The sequence below is a fragment of the Vicugna pacos genome, chromosome 27 (genome assembly GCF_048564905.1).
Source record: "Vicugna pacos chromosome 27, VicPac4, whole genome shotgun sequence".
Classification (NCBI taxonomy): Eukaryota; Metazoa; Chordata; class Mammalia; order Artiodactyla; family Camelidae; genus Vicugna; species Vicugna pacos.
The window spans coordinates 13,363,388-13,378,383 of NC_133013.1; the positions used below are offsets into that span (position 1 = coordinate 13,363,388).

The window sequence follows — 14,996 nt, forward strand, 5'->3', positions numbered from 1 at the left end:
GACATTAAAAAGGTGAAAGTGTGTGAACCTCGCTAAAACAGAGAATGTCATTTTCGAGGAATCAGCAAATACTCCTTCTACTCAGAAATCACACACGAATAGAGTACACAGTGTGAACCAATCAGAATCGCGATGGTGTTACCAGGGGGATGGGCCACAGCTCCTACTGAGGCATTACCAAGAAAGACATCCAACACGCTGAGCAGGGTCAGAATCTCACCAGCTGCTTAGGAGAGCTATGCCTTCTGTGGCCCAGCAAACTGGCGATCTGAGCCCAGTGGCTATTAAATTTTGATGCTTCCCAACAAGAGAAATTTTTTTTAAAAAAAAATCTGAGCTTCTAAACAAAGTCACATTATCTGGGGAGATACAACCAAATGACCTGCTCATGATGGAGACAGTATTGACACCACTGGAGTTAATCCGTTTAATTCGTTGACTAGACTTAACTCTAAGCAAAACAGAAGACAGAGGAGCGTGCTGGAAAGAAAACCTGCTTCGGGAGTCAGGGAATCCAGGTTCTAGTCCTGTCGCTATCACTGACCAGACCTGTGACAGTAGTCAGTCTTCTCACCAACTCTGCTAGAAAATGGCGAACTGGGGCCAAAGCTTGTGACTATTTCCATTTGCCTTGATAGGACTGTATTCTACTATTTTAAAAATCTTCAAATTGGGGATGTTTATTTTGTCCCTAGCTCAAATCAGTCTCTGAACTCAGAAGGATAGGATTTTAGCCCTCAGCTCCCTTTTACGTAAAAGGAAAGGGTAGGACTAGTCCAGTGGTACTTAATTTAAGAATCTGAAGCAGAATCTCCTGAAAAGATCATCCAGTTCTCAAGCCAGATGGTATTCTGTATACGGGGATCCAGCACTTCAGGGGCTAGGGTCTTGGCACTTGGTTCTTGAACACTTTCTCCAGGTGATTCTGATAGACTTTAAGAACCAAAGACAGGATGAGCTCAAGACGCCATCCACGTGCAGCATCCTATGAGTCCTATCCCTCCTGCCCACGAAAGTCCTTGACGCCTCACTTCATTTCTTCCCAGGTTGGTCCTGGGACCCTCATATCAGGATGGACTCCACCGGTTATGAAGAAGGTACAAGCAAGTGTCTGACATCACCCTCCAGTTATTAAGTCTAGCGAGAACAAATCTATGTCACAGAGAATTCTTTCCATGTGCACACACATACACACACACACATACACACACACACACACACGCACACCCAGAGCTGCCAGGTAAAACTGCTCCATTTCCCAACGTTGTTCTGATGCTCAGCTCCTCGTCCATGATAAGACCCAATGTCCTGTTCCACTGTGATCAGGGACCTAGGACAGAAGGGCAACATGTGGACAATGACTGAGAACCCAAATCTTACAGGAGTTGTTTCCTTCCATCAATGATAAAAGCCCTCTGCATTGTCCCTATTTAACATGCAAAGAAAGTAACACGATGGTGCCACTTAGCCAAAGGAAATAGCCACTGCTGTGGAAGCAAAGAACACGGACGGGAAATGTTGAACCGAGGCTCTTCTTAGAACATGAAAGGTCTGCAGATAGGAAGAAACGCCAGGGACTGACTGACCAGCAGAGAGAAGTCTCAGCCAGTCATCATTCGGTTACCCCCCAAAACCCCAGTGCCTCCTCAGATCCAAATGCCTTACGGCAACTGAAAAGTGGCTGGAGACAAAACAATGGTTTTCAACCCACTTTGAAACCCACATTCCTTTAAACTTTCATGACCCAAAGTGCATCAAGAATTTAATCAGATTAATGATGTGGCTTTCAGAAGACATAGTTCCTTCTTTTACCATCTACCAAATGCACCATTTTGTCGGTCAATCTATTCACTTTGATAAGGGATCGCACCACCCTCACCACTGCGGTTCCCGCCCAAGTGTGCTTCCTGAAGCGTGATGGAGGAAACACTCACCATCCTCCATATGAGGTGCTACCTGCCAGGTGCTTATGATCTGCAGTAGAGTCACCAGTGCTGGTACATACATGTCACGGGTGGGGAATGCAGGAGCCTCATTCCAAGATGTGATTCATTGTCCTCATCACAATACTCCAATTTACTTGTTGCCTTGGTGTCCTTAAGTTTGGCAGAAAATCTGAGGAAAAGAGTGCAATTTTGGACTCAACACACATGGGCTCGTGTCCCGGCTCTGCCACTCCCTGGCTCAGTGACAGCATCCAAATCTCTTTGATGCCTTGAGCCTTAACTCTCACTTACAAATAATAGCACCAGCTTCCATCGCTAGGCCGACGCTATGAGCCCCATACTAGGCTAGACTCAACATGCGTGACATCCCATCTTTATAAAAACTCTCACAGGTAAATGTGTTATTTTGCCTCCATTTTAAACATTAAGAAACTGAGTCTCCAAGAGATGAAATAACTCGCCAAAGGTCACATTTTTAAAAGGTAAATGAGCCAAGTTTCAAACTAAGTTCAGTTTCCTTCCAAGGTCCAACCTCCCTCTACTCAAATTCACAACCTCCCTTACAAATCACCTGCCGAGGACTGTTCAGAGAAAATATAAGCACACGTAGGGCAGAGGGAAAAAGAACAGTAGTAAAGGAGGCAGAGGAGTCACGCGTGGTCTTCTGGGGCTGAGCCCCGTGAAATTGATTCCCAGGCCTGGGCCCGGACTGTATGATGCACCCCCAGTGTGTGGCCCCCCCATCGCACACATGGCCTAAGCTGGCAGTGTCAGCCCTCCCATGGCGCAGGCTCCCATGCCTTTAAATACTCTGCTTCTGCAAGAAACATGAACACCCTTCCTCAGACGTGGCTGGCCAGACAGACTGTCCAGGACGCAGCGTAAGCAAGACACCAGTGAGAGCGGTGAGGCTGGCCTGTGCTGTAGCAGCCTTGCCAAGCCGATAGACTGTCCCGCCTCTCGTTCCTCTTAATTTGGAATTCATTCCATCTCCCTTTCCCTGAAAGATAAACCAATCGCTGCCCTTGACAGCTGTTTTCTCCGGGGTCATTCCTTCTATCCGCCCAGCTACTCTTTCTTTGGGGATTTGAGCAATGTAATGTGAGTGCTATCAGTTTCATTCAGTCCCTCCAGGGTCGTCTACAGGGACTGGAGAGGCAGCCAAGCTGAATGCCCTTAACTGTTTGTGCACTGTGCCAGCCGGAGAGGGAGGGAAAGGACAGAGAAAGGTTCCCAAAAGAGGAAAAGAAAAAACTAACTTCTAGGACAATATCTGTGGGAAGTAGACAAGGAAGAATGAGGAGGGCAGCAACTTGGAACGCTGACATCACCTTGGACCAGAGTCTGCTCTGTTGCTGGGGCCAGGGGGCAGCTTATCAGCTGCTTGCCTCAAAAGGGATGTTCAGCTGGGGATGCACAAAGAGCAGATACAGACAGTAAATTGTTTGCCAGGCAAGGAGGGAGTCCATCCCTTTGCCCCTTAATGAAGTTGAATCTGATGATTTCAGGGTGGATAAGCCTCGGAGGAAATCCAGAGCCATGTGAATGGTGGGAAGGATTCCTACATCATGGATACTGGGTTGGTAATGGGGAAGGTAGACTCCAATTTTCTGAGAACTGAGTGTAGTGTTAAACACTTAACAGGCATTATCTCTCAGCAAGCCTGAAAGCTAGAAGCAATGATCACCAGTCATCAAGTGAGTGAAATGGGGCTCTTGGAGTTTCAGACTTCCAAAGACCATGCAGCTCAGAAGTAAAGAAGCTAGTGGAGAGGATGTGCAGATAAGGGAACCCTTCAGCATTGCTGGTGGGAAGGTAATTTGGTGCAACCATTATGGAAAACAGTATGGAAATTCCTTTAAAAACTTTTAAAATAGACTTACCCTATGATCCAGCAATCCCACTCCTGGGCATTTATCTAGACAAAACTCTAATTTTAAACCTCAATGTTTAGAATTAGAATGCTTATAAGAGCACTATCTACAATAGTCAGGACATGGAAGCAACCTTAATGTCTATGGACAGATGACTGGATAAAGAAGTTGTGGTATATATATACAATGGAATACTACTCAGCCATAAAAAAGAACAAAATAACGCCATTTGCAGCAACATGGATGGACCTGGAGATCATCATAATAAAAAGTTAGCTAGAAGGAAAAATACTGTATGATATCACTAATATGTGGAATCTAAAACACACACACACACACACACACACACACAAATGAACTTATTTACAAAACAGAGACACACTAACAGACATAGAAAACAGACTTATGGTTACCAGTGGGGAAAGGAGGGAAAAATTGCGAATTTGGGATTTGCAGATACCAACAACTACCTATAAAAGAGATAAACAGCAAGGTCCTACTGTACAGCGCAGGGAACTATATTCAATACCTCGTAATGGCCTATAATGGAAAAGAATATGATAAGGAATATATATAAAGGAATCACTATGCTGTATACCAGAAATTAACATAACATTATTAATTGCCTATACTTCAAATAAATAAATAAAATTTAATGTTTTTTTTTTTAAAAAAGAAGACATAAAGAAGTTAGAATTAAAATACTGGCAAGACTAATGGTGCCCAGCCTGGGTGACATTGTCCCTGGGGACTCTGCCTGGAGAAATTTTGGATTGGCACAACTGGAGCCACTCGTCTATCTGGAGCTGTTAAGCATCCCACAACATGCAAGACAGCGGCCCACAGGGAGAATTATCTGGCCCCACACATCAGTAGTGTCGTGGTGGAGAAGCCACGGGTTAGACTGACCCTCAGCCCCCATGGCTGTGAGGGTTAGGGAGGCAGGCGGAGGCACAATGAAAAAAATTACTCAAAACAACTGCTAAAATGGCACGTGATGTTTTATAATCTTCAGTTCTAAGCAGGGCCTTGGTTCCTCCCAAACTTGAGGAGACTCAGGAAGAAGAGAATGTCCAAGGCTCCAAAAAAAATGGTCCCCAGGCAGAATTATGACAGTTCGTCTGGCAAAAACCACGTGGACAGATTCCCAGGCAGGTTCTCGAGATCGAATCGCCACGTCTTTTCTGTGCCCAAACTGGATTTTCTAAATATGTAGGAGGCATTTTTTTAAATGCTGATCAAAAAAAAAAAAATAGAAAAATGCTCCCTGTAAGGAAAATGAAACTCCATTCAGGTGTGGTGAGAGAGATTGCATCCAGAACTCTCCAGAAATATCTATGCTTCCTCAGACCTGCGGGCTAGCGTCAGCCTGGGGGTTATCCAGGCTCTGGTTCCTCCACGGAGCATGCATCCCCTGGGCAGGTCTTGGAGCAGGCATCCGTTTCCCCCCTGGAGAAAAGAGCCCTGGCAAGCGGGACCCTTCCTGACGCGGCCCCACACAGCCCACTCCAGGACCTCGCACCTTGCAGACCTCCAGCCCCTTCAGCAGGCCTTTGTACATGCTGTGCCTTCTCTCCGGAAGGTTCCCTGAGGCCACCTGGAGCCACCTTCCTGCTCATTCAGCGTTCCTTCATCATATCCCTACAACCCCGGGCTTTCCCTCTTCGATGGCGCTGGGTTCGACTCTGCCTGAAGTCCCCATTCATCAAGCACCGAGCCTTCCTCTTCCGCATTTTCGTCCCCAGCACCAGTGGCCGGAAGAGCTTCTTCAGGAAGATGAGGGAATGAAGAAAAGGCAGTGGTGACTTGTCACCAATGGTGACTGATACTGAATATTAACTAGATGGTGATTTTTATGCTGTGTCAAGAGGCTTGGGAGTCAGAAAGATTAAGTTACCCCACACCCTTTATGCCTGTGACTTACCATCTCAAAACCTCAGTTGCCTTATCTGTAAAATGGGAGGAGGGGACGGAAAATGATGCCTAGCGGGTAGGCTTATTATGAGGGTCAGTGAGATATGCGTGCATACCATTTAATTGGCACTAGGCCTGGAGAAAACATTAAAAAATAAAAGCATCTAATTTTTGGCAAAGATGACACTGTGGCCAGTAAGTGGCATTTGGCTTTAGTTCTACATTAATGAACAGAGAATTAAATTGATTCATCCTGAATCCTACGGCCCCATCTCCTTTGCCGCCCAGGGGAGAAAGGTTTGAAGCAGGGCTGGCCATGCTGTCTGTGGCCAGCGCTTGGTTACAAGATGCCCTGAGTAACCTACTGCGGATCCAAGGAAAGAGAAGTATTTTAGCAGCTGCAAGACAAACAGAGCAACGACCAGGGCAGGTGAGACAGGCACATGCCACAAATATTGGTATGATCTGTCCTCAAAGAACAGAACCCCATGTTTTTTAAAAGAGATTGTTAATTTCTCAGACGCTACCGATTTCCCAAGAAGAAAGTGATCTTTATCTCCATGAAGGGAATGACTGGAGACGAAACTACAAAAATGTTTTTGCTAGAGTCATGCTGCTACTTTACCTCTCCCACCCACTCCCAGCCGCTCCCTTCCCGCTCTTTCGGGACTGCCTTCTCTGGTATCCACTGCCGGCTTCTCAGGGAGGCAGGGAGATGTAACCAGACCGGGCAGGCGATGGTATCAGCTGCCCCAGGTGACTGGCACTTTGACTAAAAGCCTCCCCCCTCCTCCCGCACTGTGATTGAGTTTCCTTCTCCTACCTGGACCCCCACACCCCTTTCTTAGAGGCGGTGTCAGTGCCAAAGGAGCAATTCTCACCCCACACCCCGTGGCACCTGCCAGTGTGAACCAGCCCTCCTGTTGGAGTTAGAAACTCTCTCCCGGTTGGACAGACAGCTCTGTGCGCTCTGAGCAGGCTGGGAGCAGGAGCCAGAGGCATCTGCGGGCAATTCTCTCTCCTTGGTCCCTGGGATTCCTGGGTTGGAATGCCCAGGAGGAGGGGTGAGGGGTAGCTCTAATATCTCCTTCAGTGATGGAGATCTGGATAGAGTTAAAGGAGGCCCCCAGAACTGGGAATCTCAATGATGAAGGAGGCTGAGCAAACAGAGCAGTTTTTCTGCCATCAGGAACGGTGATGAGAGCGGGCAGGGAGACCAGTGGTATCAGAGGAGCTGGGCCCTGCGTGTAGTCTCGGGTGTAGCTAAGGTGCTCCAAAGTGCTGACGATCACAGGCAAAGGAACCCTGAGGGACAGAGAGGCTCATGCTGAAGAAAAGCAAAGCCCCTGTTTGGATCCTTTACACAAAACTCAAAAAAAGTTGCATCATTAGATGTAATGTTGGCGTCTCATCATTCCCCGTCCCCCATCTCCTTATGCTGAGACAGCCAGTGTGGTCCCTTATGGAAGATGGCTTCACAGAGCTCAATCACTGCCACCAACTCCCCCAGCAGGACCCCGCTTCTTCCGTCAAAGGCAGCTCAAAGGCAACGGGACCAAATTTCAACAGAAAACTTGGCCATTTCACAAATTCACAGGTCTTCATCTTCTTTCCCAACAAGAATGAATGGACAGCTTACTCACACCTCCAGGGAGAAGGAGGGGACTCAGCATTTATTGAGGTCCTACTGTGTGTCTGGTCCTTCCCAGACATCACTGCGTAGAATCCACTCATTGCCTCGGGAGTAGTTTTTCTCTCCCCGTTGACTCAAAATCTCGAACTGGAAACCCGGGAGTTGCCTGGCCATCTCCCTCCCTCAGTCCCGCGGCCAGCAGTCAGCAGGTGCTGCCCGGTCTGCCCTCCCAAACAGTTCTCAGTTTCACTCCTGCTCAACTTCTACTGAGATTTCAAAACACAGCTTTACTGCCGCCTCCTCCAAGTGGCCCAGATAGAGTCAGACTCTCCTCTTGGCGCCTCCTCCTCGATCACATTTCCTTTTTATTCTTATAATCAGAGTCTATACCTTTGTAAAGTATCTGTCTCCCCTAATAGCCTATCCGCAGCTTACTCCTCTAATAGGCCACCAACAGGTGGAATAAGTAAGAAAATTATGATTCAAAGAAGTGAACAATTATGTGCACAATCCCCCGGGGCCGGATTCTCACCTAAGCTGATGCTGCAATGTCGTTCCTGTGCAATGTTAAACCCAGCACAGTTCCCAGCCTCCACTTTCCACAGGCTACTGGAGGGAGTTCGAGCTTCTGCGGTCCATGTGATGCAGGAATGTCCTCACGGCGGCAAACTGCAACCCCAAGCACATACTCCCCTAGAAGCAGAATCCTCATGCATAAGAGGATTAAATTTTCTTCTACAATTCAGCAATATTACAGATCAAGGAAGTCTTCACAGATTACCCTATGCCGGTAATCACCATTGTTTTTAAATGACAAATGATTAATTCATAGAATTTTCGATCCCCACATGTTCTAAGTGCTTAGTATATACCCTAGCTCATCTGATTTTTATAACAATCCTCCAAAGTGGTTGAGCGTTACTGTCATTGCCATCGTAGAAGTGAGGAGACTGAAGCAAAGAGAAAGGTAAGTAATTTGCCCCAGTTCAGGGGAGTTGACATCAGGCAGAGGACCCTTAACTTCTGTGCAAAATTGCACATTAGCTGTTAATGTATTTTGTTCAGAATAAGCCTAGAAAATGTTGTCTGGGAAAGATCAGAGAGCAAATCTATCTCCTTGACATTAAGCAGGCCCTCCTTCACAATTTACTCTTGGTTTCTACGTAATCCTAACGAGGTACCTTGTTTCCCAATCAAAACACACAAAATGCAATAAACTGTAAAGAGACAGGAAAGCTGTTATATATTTACCACCAGCTTAAAATAGCCCGGGAAGAGGGAGAAACCCACACGGTGGCAGACTCAAAATACACAGCAACCTGGAGACAACCGCGGGAAGGCAAAAACTCCAGAGTCACTGTATTTCAGCACAAGAGCTGACTGATCCATCCCACTGACCTTTATATTATCAAGGAAAATTTAAATTGTGCCGTATTCTATTTAGGAAGGGAGGAATGACTGGGAAAGATTTCCAGCAATAAAGCTAAGATTGAAGAAAAGAACTTTTGTTTTTTGCTGTTGTTGTGAATGTTTTATCCTCGAGGGTACCAAACCAGGGAAAGACGACTGTTAACAATATCGGAGAGATTACTGATGTGAGGGCACCCTCCCATGACTTAGGATTCAATATCCAGACAATGACGCCTGAATCCCATTCCAGCTTTTTTTTTTTTTAACCTTTTGATCTCCTTCAACCATTTCTCCCACCCCAGTGGCTTCTGCAAGGAAAGAGACCTCTTCTTCTCCCCGTGTCTCTGCATGGTCCGTATCCTAACCTCCTTTTACTCTCATAAAGATACAAATCATATTGGATTAAGGCCCACTCTAATATTCTCATGTTAACTTAATTACCTATATAAAGATACTCTCCCCAAACACAGTCCCATTCTGAGGCACGGGGGTTAGGACTCCACGTATGCATTGGTAAGGTGGTGGAGAGGACTGATAACTCAGCTCATAACAGTAAATAAGCATGCAATGCTACATATTTTTCTCCAAACATTATTTTACCTGCATACCCCAAACTTTGGTATGCTTTTTCTTTACGCTCAAAAAAATTCAAATGTTACTGTGATATGCTCCTTGACCCCTGTTTAGAAGGGTGTTGTTTACTTTCCAAATATTTGGAAGTTTTTTTCAGACATCTGTTTGTTATTTGTAATTTCATGTTTTGTAGGCAGAGAATATACTTTGTATGGTTTCAATACCTTACATGTAGTGAGACTCATTTTCTTCGGTATTATGGTAAATCTTGGTAAATGTTCCTTTTACGCTTAAAACCAATGTTCATCTCTGGTTCGTGATTTATAAATGTCAGGGCACACTGGTTGCTAAGGTTGTTCAAGTCTTCTTTTTATATCCTTATTGATTTCCTGTCCACTTGTTCATTCAGTTACCGAGTATTGAAATCTCCAACAATAATTGTAGATTTGTCCATTTCTCCTTTCAGTTCTAACAGTTTTCACTTAATGTATTTTGAAGCTCTTTTTGTAGAAACGTACACATTTGGGACTGTTATAGCATCCTGATGAGAAGACCACTTAATCAGTATGAAATGGCTCTTTTCATTCCTGATAATACTTTTGTTCTGAATTTAATTTTTTATTAACATAGCAAGTCCAATCAGTTTGATTAGTGTTCGCATAGGATATATTTTCCATCCTTTAACTTTCAAATGTTGTATTGCTATATTTTCTCTTGGTGTATTTCTAGGCATTGCTTTTATTCATCAATGACTATCTTCATCTTTTGATTGCAGTGTTTACATCATTTACATCTCATGCAGTTATTAATAGAGGTGGGCTTAAATCTATCATCTTGCTATTTGTTTTCTTTTTTTTTCTTTTTTTTTAACATTCTTTATTGAGTTATAGTCATTTTACAGTGTTGTGTCACTATTTGTTTTCTGTTTATTCCATCTATATTTTGTTTCCTATTAAACTCTCTCCTGCCTTCTTTTGCATTTTTTATTCTATTGAATCTCCATTTTCAGCTTTGTTTCTTCATCTACTTGACTTACTTTCATTGCAGAGTTTACAATATCAATCTTTAACTTTTCATTGAGTACCTTTACGTAATATTATAACACATCGTTTATTATATAAGAACCATAACAACGGTGTTTTTTGCCTCTTCTACCCTTTGTGCTTTGTTGCATCCTCAACCGTGACATTTGCTATAAACCCACCAACACATTGATACTATTTTTTTTTCTTTAAACATTTATCTTTTCAAGCAACCAGGATATTGGGTGGAATGACTTCTCGGGTCCCTTCCCAATCAAAGGTCACAAATATTTTAATTTTCCTTTTGCTTCTTTAGTTGGGTGATGAGGTGTGATAAGCACTGGCATGGAACGCAAAGAGAAGGACAGGTGGGCATCTAAAGGAGAGGCTGTTCTATTTACAGCAGCCAAGATGTGGAAGCAACCTAAGTGTCCATTGACAGATGACTGGATAAAGAAGTTGTGGTATATTTATACAGTGGAATACTACTCAGCCATAAAAAAGAATACAATAATGCCATTTGCAGCAACATGGATGGACCTAGAGATTGTCATTTTAAGTGAACTAAGCCAGAAAGAGAAAGAGAAATACCATATGATATCACTCATATGTGGAATCTAAAAAAAAAAAGGCAATAAAATAATGGCTAGAAATTATCATACTAAGTGAAGTAAGTCAGACAGAGAAAGACAAATATCGTATGACATCAGTTATATGTGGACTCTAAAAAAAGAAAGAGTGACAAAAATGAGCCTATTTACAAAACAGAAATGGACTCACAGACATATAAACTTATGGTTACCAGTGGGGAAAGGGGTAGGGAAGGGTAAATTAAGAGTTTGGGAGTAGCAGATACCAACTAGTATAGATAAACACCAAGGTCCTACTGTTTAACACAGAGAACTACGTTCAGTAGCTTGTAATAACCTACAATGAAAGAGAATATATATGAAAAGAATATATGTGTGTAACTGAATCACTATGCTCTATGCCAGAAACTAACATAACATTGTAAATCAACAATACTTTAATTAAAAAAATAAAAAATACAGGAGAGGCATGAGTTTTAGAGGCTCCTTCAGGACCTTTTTGGGGTTGGAAGGTCCTCATCTTATTGCTCACCTTTCCACTCAAATCTGAAGACTTGGCTGGAAAGTGTGAAGACACATCTGGTCCTGAAATTTCCTTTCCCTCCTCCGGTCGTGGGTAAAGGGTCCTCGGTGTCAGGAGAAAGTGAGCAGAATAAGACACCAGCAGAGCAAGGAAATCTCCTCCCCAGCTGTGCTTATCCGAGGCCCCCTCCCTTCCATAAACAACACCAGCTGGAGCAGAATTAGGATCTCAAAAAGTAAATAATGCAAAACCCAAGTGGGTGTTTTTCCTCTCACCCAGTGGAAGAGAGGCTGGGAGTGAAAAACAAAGGACACTGGACAAGGCTGCCTTCCCTAAGACTGACAGAGAGGCCGGGGTGGCCCGCGGGGTGGGAGGAAGCTCTGCACTGAGGCCTCCCTTCATGGGGCAGCTCTGGGACCCTGCAACAGAACTGCTTCTGTGGGCCAGCAAAGTCTCCTTTTTAGAACACACACGCATAAACACATCTTTCTAGAGCAAAAGCATCTTTTAAAATAGCCTGGGTTCTCTTCAGACCCCGTGGTTCAGGGAGCCAAGAGGCTCTGGGGCTATTTTCTCAGTGTACACACACCCGGGAACTCAAGAATCCACCTAGAGGAGAGGAGGCTAGCTCTGTCGGCCCAGTTGGCGCATCCCAAATTAGACAGCGTTCACCTTTGAAGCAAACAGGCCCCTTGCAATACAAGCCCTTCATTTAAAAGGCAGCAACAACTGGCTATTACAGAATCACAGCAGTTGGTAAGGTGTAGACTGTCACCCCTTAGGGATACCAGTATCAGTCATACTCCTGGGAAAGGCCACCCCATAACAGCGATTGGCTCACTGGCTTGGGGTCATATCTCCCCCTGTGGGCAAGCTGGAGAATAACACTCCTGGGCGCCATCTTCTCTGTCAACCACAGAGCTCTAAAGAGACAATAAAGTCCCTCTTACCCTTACTGACTTCTAGCTTCTCTTGAGCAGAAGCACTAACGTAAATTATGGTTCAAGAAAATGATTTGGTTGGGTACCCCAGACTTTCTGTTTAAAACAGCAAAGGCATGCCCTCCTGTTCACCTACTCAATTCCCAAACGAGCAAAGATGGACACAAGGACACATGCACACATTGGCCAAGAAGCAGTTTTTTGGTCAACTGAGTGTGCATTCAGAAACTGCTGCTAACTTATAAGGTTAGTTGAGTGAAAACCAGCAAAGCTGCTGCATTTTCAACCATAGGAAATAAGGCTGCCTTACCCCCTTTTAAAGAAAGGAAAGACAGACTTCGTCGCTCAGCCCTGAAGTCTACCCAGTCAGAAACATGAGATCCATCCAGATTGAACCCTGGATGGTTGATGCCCATCCTTCAGGGGTACCAGCATCAGTCCCTCCACTGGATGGTTGATGCCCTTGACATGGACGGTGGTACTCGAACTCCTAATCACCTCTGTTCGTCTTGCTACTCTGAGCATTGAAATTCCCAGGGCACAAGAGCCCAGGGCGGGTGAGGGGCTGGAGCACATGCCATGGGAATAGATTCCCCAGCAGCAAAATTCCATGGGAGAGTCAGAAACACAGAACACCCAGATAGCTACCTACAATGAAGACCAGTTTTTCATTCACCTAATCAGAGTGATAAAAACAAGGTCCAAGAGGGCATCCTACACCAGTGTCAAAGGACCTGCCACAGGCTAGGAAGTGAGCTGGGAGCTACCTGATGTAACCTAATTTCAGCTATAGAAGTGATCGAGGAAAATCTCTATGCTCCGTATTGAGAAGGAGGAAAGTGATCCAGGGGAAAAATGGCAAATGCTGGGACTAAGCACATTGAAGGCTGGGGAGCAGAGAAGGCGGCGCGCACACACACATGCGCACACACATGTGCACACGCAAATACAAGGGAATATTAGGTCTTTGTAAACATGGGCTATCTACATGTTTGGAGAAATTGGTTCATAAATGTTTAGCGTCATTTGAGCTTGCTTCAGTGCAATTCGTGTCTCCAACCCTTGTAACACCGCATACCCCTCAGTTTGAGTTTTAAGCAGTAGACTCAAAATACGCGATTAGAGAGGCAAAAAAAAAAAAAGAAAAGAAAAAGCAAAGTCAGAGCTTTAGTGACTTCATTCTGTCACTCTGTCAAGATACTTGGGTTTGTGTCCAAAATGCAGAGCGAACACAGTGTGAATCCGCAAGGTGTAGTGTTTTTTTTAAGGACCAATATATGCAATGAGTTCTTTATGCAGTATTTCACTGAAATCGAATCTGAGCTTTAAAATTGAAATGTATACCCTTTAAATTGTTTTAAAACAAACAAAAAAATGAATCAAGAAAATGATTCCTAGTGGTTACCTGATCACTGACAATAATTTTGCCCTCTAGAGGAGGTCGTGTAAAAACAGATCCACTTCGGGTAACCAAACCGCCAGCTGCACCTCTGCATTTGCTGCACGTTATGTTTTGGAACATTCTTCCCCAGAGAGCCCCATGGCCATGGCGTGGACCCTCCCTACTTCAGACCTCTGCCCAAAAGCCACCTTATCCCAGAAGACTTCTGTGACCGTTGCCCACACCCACCAGTTTTTGGCTTCCTGGCCAGATTCACGTTTCCACAGCCACCTATCAACTTCATACTGATTGGCTCACTGCTCGATGTGTCTCCTCTCCCCCTAGGACCTCCCAGCTCCCTGGGACAGCCAAGGATTCATTTGTTTTGTTCACCTGCTGGTTTTAAGGACCCAGAATAATGCCTGGCTTGCCCCCACGTGGGCACTGGGTAATTACTCATTGAAAAAATAATAGTAATTGAGTGATTTCTGGATCAATAACTGCATGATTTACGATTTCCTGGCTGGCTTGGAAAGCCGCCTTTATCCAGTAAAACCGCTTACTTGATCCGCTCAAGGACAGGGGCCTGCATTTGTTGTCTACAGAGTGACCACGTGGGTGTTGGGATGGAGCGCAGATGACTTTCCGAGAACAGGAAGGCTGTTCGGCTTAGCTGGATCCGCTCCCCCAGCAGGGCTTCAGGTCAAAGGCTTCACACACCCCTCCTTTGCCCTTTTCTTTGCATCTCTAAAGGAAGTCAAGGACACCACCTAGTAAGTAGGCACAGAGCTCTGACGGATCTCAGGATTCCAGCTAGAAAAAGCATTAAATACCAAAAGGAAGATGGCGAGGCAGCTGAACACAGTGTGAAAGGACACAAAACGAAGGGGAACTGGTGGCAGAGGGACAGCAGTGCAGCTCCCGGCTGGTGCCACCTTCACCCCAGTCTTTGCCCCGAGGTGGCAGTACATGGGGCACCCGCCTTGCTCTGCTCCCAGCGGTGAGGGGTGCACCTTTTCCCACGCAAAGTTCTCAGCGGAAACACCCGCTCCTCTGGAAGCAGGTGAGGCAAAAGTAGCCCATCTCTGGGCTTTCTCTTGTTCATCATTGGTCTGTTCGGCCACCAGCTTCCTACTGTTTAATGATTTCAGATTTAAAGCGTGCTTTAAATTCTAACAATCCAAGCTTT

The 14,996-nt window shown here is 45.0% G+C and overlaps 1 long non-coding RNA gene across 1 annotated transcript; it reads right to left on the reverse strand.

The window, feature by feature from the left end:
* Positions 1-413: 413 nt before the first annotated feature.
* Positions 414-14,359, reverse strand: LOC140689697 (uncharacterized). The gene is made up of 4 exons (XR_012064744.1): positions 11,495-14,359; positions 7,900-8,036; positions 1,935-2,115; positions 414-1,330 (listed from the first exon to the last, which is right to left on the reverse strand). It is a non-coding gene; the product is annotated as an uncharacterized lncRNA (long non-coding RNA).
* Positions 14,360-14,996: the final 637 nt, after the last annotated feature.